Source organism: Cryptotermes secundus, unplaced genomic scaffold (assembly GCF_002891405.2).
Source record: "Cryptotermes secundus unplaced genomic scaffold, Csec_1.0 scaffold235, whole genome shotgun sequence".
Classification (NCBI taxonomy): Eukaryota; Metazoa; Arthropoda; class Insecta; order Blattodea; family Kalotermitidae; genus Cryptotermes; species Cryptotermes secundus.
This window is the reverse complement of record NW_019723301.1, coordinates 513,682-522,447: the sequence shown is the minus strand read 5'-3', so window position 1 is coordinate 522,447 and position 8,766 is coordinate 513,682. Positions and strand designations below refer to the sequence as shown.

The 8,766-nt window shown below is 36.7% G+C and overlaps 1 long non-coding RNA gene across 1 annotated transcript in view; it reads right to left on the bottom strand.

Annotated features, from left to right (window-relative positions):
- Window positions 1-3,075: 3,075 nt before the first annotated feature.
- The window catches only part of LOC111861704, a 341,697-nt gene continuing 336,006 nt past the window's right edge, over window positions 3,076-8,766 (bottom strand). Inside the window, exon 4 of the long non-coding RNA XR_002842294.2 lies at window positions 3,076-3,467. This is a non-coding gene — a long non-coding RNA (uncharacterized LOC111861704). The remainder of the gene's footprint in view (window positions 3,468-8,766) is intronic.

Below are 8,766 nucleotides of genomic sequence, written 5' to 3'. Positions count from 1 at the left end.
TCAGTCCTTGTTCATGAAAATCTATTTCAGGAAATAACATGCTGAGTATTTGAGGGTGTACCACAGAAATCCAGGACCAATTTTCAACTTTCTCTCCTTCTTTCTTGCCCTATTTCCTTGTAAGATAGAATAATCATACTTTTTAACCAATTCATTCCCTTCAACGTGGCCTCCTCCTGCCACTTCTTGAAGTATTTCTAGTATTCTTTTTTTGGATCTTTAGTTCCCATGTCACACTTTGAACTTTATGATACTTTGAAATCCCTATTCCTTTTTGGTAATTTTCAGTTTTGCAAACGTAAGAAAGAAATTAGGAGACTAAACAGAGTGAATCTGGTGTTTGGGGAACTGGTAGAATACTCCCCTTCTTCAAGAACATTCTCCTAGAGAGCACTGAGAATGGCATCTCAGCTCATTTTCATGATGCAACATCCATGAATCTAGCTTACTTTTTTCAGGTAATTTCTATCATATTTTATCTCTTACATGCTTCAAAACATGTGACCGATATCAGTACATATTTTGTCACAAACACAGACATTTGTGTCTTTGGTGTGCTGATGGCAATTGAGGGCCAGACATGTATCATCCTTGGTGGAAATATTCATTAGAACATATCACTCATACATGTCCCAGTGAAGATAATTTCATCTTCAAACTTCTTTTTTTTTTCAGGATTTTATTGGTTTCTGGAACAGCTGCTTCAAGTTTTAAGTTTCAAGTAGAAATTGAAGCACATATCCTTTTACACTCTATCAGCCATTTCAGTACTGAAGACCATTTGGAACATGAGTACATAAAAAGTGTTTTATACAAAACTTATATGCAGCAATAACTTCCCTTTAGTTGGGAGGTAATCAGAAATAGTTGTCAGCATCTGTAGTTTACTCTAACAATGGTGTGTTACTGACATACACAAGAATTAGTTCCTGAATTTAGTGATTAGCCTTTGTAACTCTCTAAGAGATACAAAATTTCTCTCCTATCAGATCTGTAAAAATGTAGAGTAAATTAGAAGAGATACTGTATCTCTGTTTATTCACACATTCTTTCCTTGTACGTTACACGATGTCATTGATATAATTGTCTGTATCTGCATCACAAGGAGCAGCCAATTGTTATCCGCAATAGTTATTTGTAACAATAGTAACTTGTGAGCACTAATGAATTCAGAATGCAACAGAATACACAGTTCATCAGTTGAGAGTTCAATAAAATGCTTCAAGCTAACAAGTGTAAGAAAACATTTATTGCTGCAAGGAGTCATCATTTCCGTAACTATTGTATTTTCATGTTTCTCTGTATTGCAACATAGAAGGAAAGCTGTCTTTTGGAAATGGTAAATAATAGAGAAAGGAAAATAATTTTGCATGATAACTGCTTAATGTTAAAATAATATTACTAAATTCTAAGTTCACTATTATTTATTAAAACCTTTCCTGTAGTCAATGGAGTCATATTTTGAGTTTAGTGGCTGTGTGGTGAGTAACATATTCACGAACTATGTTTGCATCCAATGTAATATATGAGCTTTCCAAGTTTGTATGGAACAGGTTATATTCACTCTATAAACCCCCTGATGACAGAGACAGAGACAGAGACAGTCTCAGAAACATCGAACATTAATTCCATATTGACATGGGCGATGATCTGAAAAGGCTTCATTGTATTTTGTTGCTGTGAAAGCTTCAAATAATCATTCATCTCTGACACATAGCTTGTGACTACATATCTGTACCTCTCCAGCAATAATAAAAGTGTTCAATTAAATTGCTTGGAAGAATCCCATTGTGCTACTCACTGATGACTGAGTCAGCGATAAATCCTAAATATTCAGCACTGCTAGTACTGCTAGTCAACCTTGGACCTGATCTTGAACAAGTTCAATCCAACTCACATTTTTACAACCCTTCTCTCTGGGATCAATTTCATTATTATGTTCCCCTTCCAAGACGTTTCCTGGTCAAAATTCTGCACATATCTGTTCTTTCATTATGCAAACTATTTCACTCAGCATACTGGCATGACTGTGATACTCTGAACTTGTATTTGTGAGGTAACATTCATCTAGACTGTCAGCAATCCTTACTGATAATTTGTGATGTTTGTTGGTCTATCCAGACAAATGTGGAAGGTACCTTGAAGTATCTCATGACAGCCTCCTTGTAAGCAGCAAATCATCTTTCTTGACCTTCTTGTCTCATCCAGTGCTATATAACTTCATCAGTTAAAATAATACAATTTCATAATCTAACCAACTTCTCCAGTCCATCTTCCATTCATGATCTCTGGTGCAAAATAGTGAACCAAACTGGATCCAACAGACTGAGGATAAGACTAGTAGATGGCTCTTGTGAACAAAATAATAAACCTTTGTGTTCCATGAAAGGCAGAGAATTCCATTATCTGAAGAACAACTATTAGCTTCCTATGAAGGACTGTTATGGAATGGACTTTTATTACATTTTGCGTATTTATAGATTTGCTGTAGTTGTAATTTGAATCTAGACATGTGTATGCAGTGAACTGAAATGCCAGTTCAAGTAGTTGAATCTAGACATGTGTATGCAGTGAACTGAAATGCCAGTTCAAGTAGTTGAATCTAGACATGTGTATGCAGTGAACTGAAATGCCAGTTCAAGTAGTTGAATCTAGACATGTGTATGCAGTGAACTGAAATGCCAGTTCAAGTAGTTGAATCTAGACATGTGGATGCAGTGAACCGAAATTCCAGTTCAAGTTGGATCTCTCTTTATCACAGTGGACTCCACCAAATCTAATAGCAGGTAATGTCATCATTTGTGTAATGTTATGACTTTTAGGAAGTTTTAATCAGATATACACCAACACAGAAAAATTTCTTTTATTGTAAGCAGTGCTATGGTTTTTGTTATCACATTTTTGCCTGACTGTGGCCTTGATGCATGTGCAGTGGAAGTGATTACATAACATCCTGTTTTGTGCTTGAGCTCTGACATGAATATGACCTTATTAGAAAATATAATAGAAAACCAACTTTGAAAAAATATTTCCAATTCTTGACTTTAATATTTTGTTTATTTGCGTTTATTGGTGTCGAAGGATTTCCAGAAATACTATAACAGTTTCATTTTTATTGAAGACTTTCTCGAAGAAATAGTGAACAGGTAAAATTGTATTGCTTAATTTTAAAGTTTTCATTCTGTCCACTTCCACTGTTTTACACAAACATTTCTGTTCTAGACCAATAGATGACAGGGAACAGCTGCATTCTTGTTCAACTGATTATTGCTAACAATCGGTATTTTTATCCAGTAAGCTGTGCCCTGGAGTTAGCACAGCAAGCAGCATCTGCTGTACCTAGTATTTCTACCACTAGTAGTTTCCAGTTTTCCATACACCTTCATGGCAAAGTGCTGAATTAGTTGAGCACAAGGACAACTTAACCTTTTCTCACCACTAGTTGTTCTAGATTCCTGAAGCGCTCCCTGTCAAAGTAAACAGAGTAACTCTCTAGGACAAAATTGTATCAGTTAAATTCTTTTATTGAAACATGCACTTGATAGTCTGGATTGCTGTAGCAGTACATGTGTATCTGAGAGTGAAACAGCCAGATATGTCTTGTTAAGAAAGAACATTTTTTTTATTTTAATGTCTTGTTTGTGGCTACACAAAAGAAGTTGCGTCTTGACTGTGCAGATTGATACATACGATAAGATAAAATCCTTTAACCATGTTTGCCTGAAGTAAGTTCAATTTCTGAAACCATAAATTCTCGTAATATTTAATGAATCTGATGTTTGAATGTAAAATATTAAAAGATGATTATTTACAGGCTTGCCACTCACTCCAGTATGATAATGCTCCAGCATGTCTCAGTTTACAAATTAATCACTGTAAAGTGATAAGAAAGAGGGAAAGATGCTGATAATGATAACAGAAGCCTTGATGATATAGTTTTTATTTCTGCTGAAGCTGCCTGCCACACAGCATCAGCTTGAACCTGAACCAATAAAATCAAAGGAATATATTGATTAGTACAGCATATACTGGTAAGTCACCTATGACCTTCCACTACCTCTAATTGCTTTCAACAGTATTGGCTATCACACGAAAAAACCTTTAGTGTTCATATATACAGAGTCTGCAAGGACCGACAAAAAGTATGAATTTATATCTGGCACAGATTTAGAACACTCACTAATACATATAGGTTATTTATAGTCCTACAATACTAGGGTAATGCTTGCTACCATTCAGTCCAGAAACTTTTGTCTTCCCGTCTGCTGTCCAAAAACATAAAAATTAGAATATACAAAACTATAATTTTGCCTGTGGTTCTGTATGGGTGTGAATCTTGGTCTCTGACATTAAGGGAGGAACATAGACTGAGGGTGTTTGAGAACAGGATGTTGAGGAGAATATTTGGACCCAAGAGAGATGAAGTAACAGGAGGTTGGAGAAAACTGCATAATGAGGAGCTTCATAACTTGTACTCTTCTCCAAGTATAATTAGAATGATCAAGTCAAGGAGGATGAGGTGGGCAGGTCATGTAGCACGAATGGGGGAGANGGCGGCTCCTCCAGAAGGGCTCAGCTCCATGAGTAAGTAAGTAAGTACAGTTCTATTATTATTATTATTATTATTATTATTATTATTATTGCTGTTACTTTATTTTAATCTTGTGAAGGACTTATCATATAAGTAGCTTACAGATTCTGTCTAATTTGAATTTGTCAGGAACAATCTCAAAGTTTATGTGTCACCACATTTGTCATTGTTAACTTATAAACACTATATCTTATGTAGTATGCGGGTATGTTCATGACTTATTTCTCCATAAAATTTCATTTTCCTATCGCCAATAGTTTATTTTATAATCATCAAAGTGTAAGCTGAAAACATATCTTGCATGTGTACTGTTTTACGTTCTGCCAAATATTACTATAACAAAGGCGGCATATTTTTCAAAGATACGTTATAGTACTTCATGTCAAGATCCTATATGAGGCGACACTAATGTTGATTCCAGTTCAACAGTTATAATATTAACTATGCTATTATTACTTAATGGAAGATAGTTTCCCAAAGAAATAGGATGGGAAAATGCAGAATGGATTCATCTGACACAAGGCAGGGAAGAGAGGGGTTGCTCTTTCGAATGTGGTAATGAACTTTGTGTTCCATAAAATTCTGGGAATATCTTTGCTGTTGGCTTGTGAAGGAGCACTTTGCTACATCAGATTGGTCAGTTAGCTGGTTAGAAGGAACTTAGAAAATACTGCACCAGAGTGACCATCGATGACATGACATTAATACCACATCTTAAGAAAAGTGATCTGTCTTTTTCAGAAGTTGGAAGGGGATAGACACTGACACTGACACTGACACTGACACTGACACTGACACTGACACTGACACTGACACTGACACTGACACTGACACTGACACTGACACTGACACTCAAGACACCTATCCTTGTAAATAAACACGTGGATAATATGGATATTATTTAGCCTACTTTACTCTATAGAAAGAAAACAGGATGATAATATTTTACCAGAAAGTGTCATGGTGGTCTCAGGGTAGAACTCAACTGCTGTTGTGACAGATCTAAATTTGATCCCTATTTTCATTTGACTGTGGATTTGTTCTTTGCATGGACAAAATTTCTCTCATCTGTAAAACTTTTGGTTCGGAACTAAATTTGAATCAGTTGCCTTTTCACTAACTAACATAATCTAGCTTGTGACAGAAACGGGTTCCTTCAACTTGCCAGGTGAGTACAAGTCATTGAATTTACTAAGCCTGTGGGAACTGCCCACATTCAAGCAATGATACTTGAGCTGTCACTGTAACGTTTGTTTGAATGTGGGCAGTTCCCACAAGCCTATAAGTAAAAAAAGTAAAGCTATCCCTGTAACAAGTCGTGAAGGCCCATAGGGTTGTGAGACGTTGAGGGTCCTACATATCTAGACAATTGGCTGAAAGATGGCGGTAAGGTTGTCAGCCTTACTCGCTGGCCGCGCTTTACTCCGCAGGAAAATTATTAATTAATGCCTTGTACTCATTTCTGTTAGAGGCTGAGTCGATCCCAGGGCCAGAGTGCTACTGGAAGGATTAGGTCATTTGAAAAATATCCAATTACCTCATCTTGACTTGAACTCGCGACCTTCCAACTTGTAGCATGGTGCCTCAACCAACTACGCTACCGCGTGATCATATAACACATGCCTACCTGATATCAGAGAAAACTTAGATTAAATGTAATAGCTTCAAGCAATTAATCCTGCTTTAATAGGTGTAATGAAAGTTGTTTTTTTTCGTTTGGTAGAGCACGACAGTTAAAGTTGCTTTGATACCGAATAATTTGGTGTTGACCGTATTTGGTTTTATAGTCTAACTACCTTAATTAAATTTTCATATTTTGTAAGGTTTATTTATACAAAATTTCAGGGTTGTCTTCTAATTGGAACTAGTGTCGCTTCCATCTCAGAAATTCGTAGAATGATGAAGTTCATACGAAGTTTTATAAAAATCTACAAATTGACCAAAAATTACCGGGAAAGGTAGACAACAGGCATATTACGTCACTATCGTCGGTATATGTGTCTGTGTTAGGATTTTAGTCTTGAAGATGAAGTCCTGAAAATGGGGGCAGAATTATCCTCCTACGGAACAACACAACCCTCACTTAACCCTAAAGGTGGAGGCAATAAGTTCCTCCAAAATGTTGGCATCCACATACGATGTCTGTATCTTCAGAAGTATATTTGTTACTTTAACACTGGTTCGCCGTGTCAATGCGGCAACTTCTTCGACACAGCTGTCAAGCGCAAAAGCCTATACATCAATAATAAGGCGTTCAGTAATGTTGAGTTATTTGAATCTATTTAACAGCTCCTACATAACGGCTCTCTGTAAAATGTAGAGATTATGCAAAGATGAATAATAACAACAGATCATAAAAATGATGACTGGGGAGGGACTTCATAGGATGGAGCGGTAGAATGCAATTTTCCAGGTCTTAGAAGTCTCAAGCAAAACCTGAACAGGCTGGAGCAACACAAAGACTTCATATTTACTGTAGTCAATTAATGGTTTCGATTCGGCCGGGTTACCGACTACACCGACAAAGGCTTTTCTTGGCGTCTCCAGACGCGTGCTTGGATGGTTCCTTCTAATAGACCAATAATTCTTTCTTCCAAATCGTTACCTTTTCAGCTACCGTAACCATCTTACTATTACTTTATACACTTAACGAAGTTGAAAACATATCGTTAAATAAATGATAAGTGAATCAATAATTTGAAGGAGACAATACCCGAAAAATATAGGCTAGCAAAAACTGTAAATTTGTGGTATCTACTCTTCGCATTCTATTACCAAGAGCCACTGAAACAAGGAGATCGAACACACACCGAAAATAAAGAGAGCAGGCAAGAAGTTACTACAATTTTTATAAGAAAAACTGAGGAAATAGACAGCTTGAGGTAGAAATGCGTAAGTGGGTTTTCAGTAAAATAGGCTTATGTGATCAGAAGTTGACTGAACTCCTTTGGGGCAAGATTCTGTAGCATATGAGTACCCAGAAACCATCTGGTTCTGTAATAACTAGAGGTCCATATTGCAGATTACAGGTGATGTACTTTTCTCTGACAAAAATGTAAACTTAAAAAAAATTACAGCCTAATTTAATTCCGTTAATCACATCATTTTTTTGTAGGCATGAATATCAGATGCTTGAAAGCGTCTTAAAATATCACGTTAGATTGAACGAAAAATAAATTTGCTTTTATGTCTAAATAATTCTACTAAGGCTTTACGCTCCGGTCTCCTTACTCCAGAGGAGACAGTTCTGATAAGACTGAGTACACCCACACTGAGTCTAGATATATTGAGCATTATGGCATCCCCCAACTTTTTCCTAAGATGTGAAAATCTTAAACTGAAGAAAGAACCTGTACGTAATGGCTGGTTTGTAGATGACAAAGTTTAATAGACTTAATATTAATAGTTTAATAGACTTTACTATACGAATTTCAAAAAATTGGAAAAAAAATATTAGGCTTCTATGAGGTGAATTCTGATGTAAATATTTGAGTTGAGATTTTTGAAGCGATATTTTACGTAAGTCAATAATGGATATAGAACTTGAACGAATAAGAGTACTGATTTGAAAAATGCTTTCATTTCTCAACATTATCTCCCTGTACACTGAGGCACTTGTCCCATCTTTTCACAAGCCCCTGAAAACAAGCAGAATAAAATTCTTTGGGCTGCTGTCGGAACCAAGCGGTGACTTCCCTTTCTACAGCTTTCTACAGCCTCACTTTCCTGGAGGATGGTGTCACCTTAAACTTTTGCTTTTGGCAGGCGACGCAGGATGTTTCCACTGCATTGACGTACGCTTTGTCTCGGGCTGGTAATGGTGAACCAAAGACTCATCACCTGTGACAATTCGGGCTAGCATATTGTGTCCTTCATCGTGGTAACGATTGAGATGCTGTAATGCCAGACCCATTCTTTGCATTTTGTGTTGTGGGGTCAGCATGCGCGGCACCCATCGTGCACAGACTTTGTGGAAATCTAACCTGTCATGCATTATGAAGTAGGCCATGCCGTGTGAACACGACTGGTTCCGACAGGAGTCCAACAAATTTTATGTTGCTGGTTTTCAGAGGCTTATGAAATGATGGGACAAGTGCCTCAATGTACAGGGAGATTATGTTGAGAAATAAAAGCATTTTTCAAATCAGTACTTTTATTTGTTTATTTCTATATCT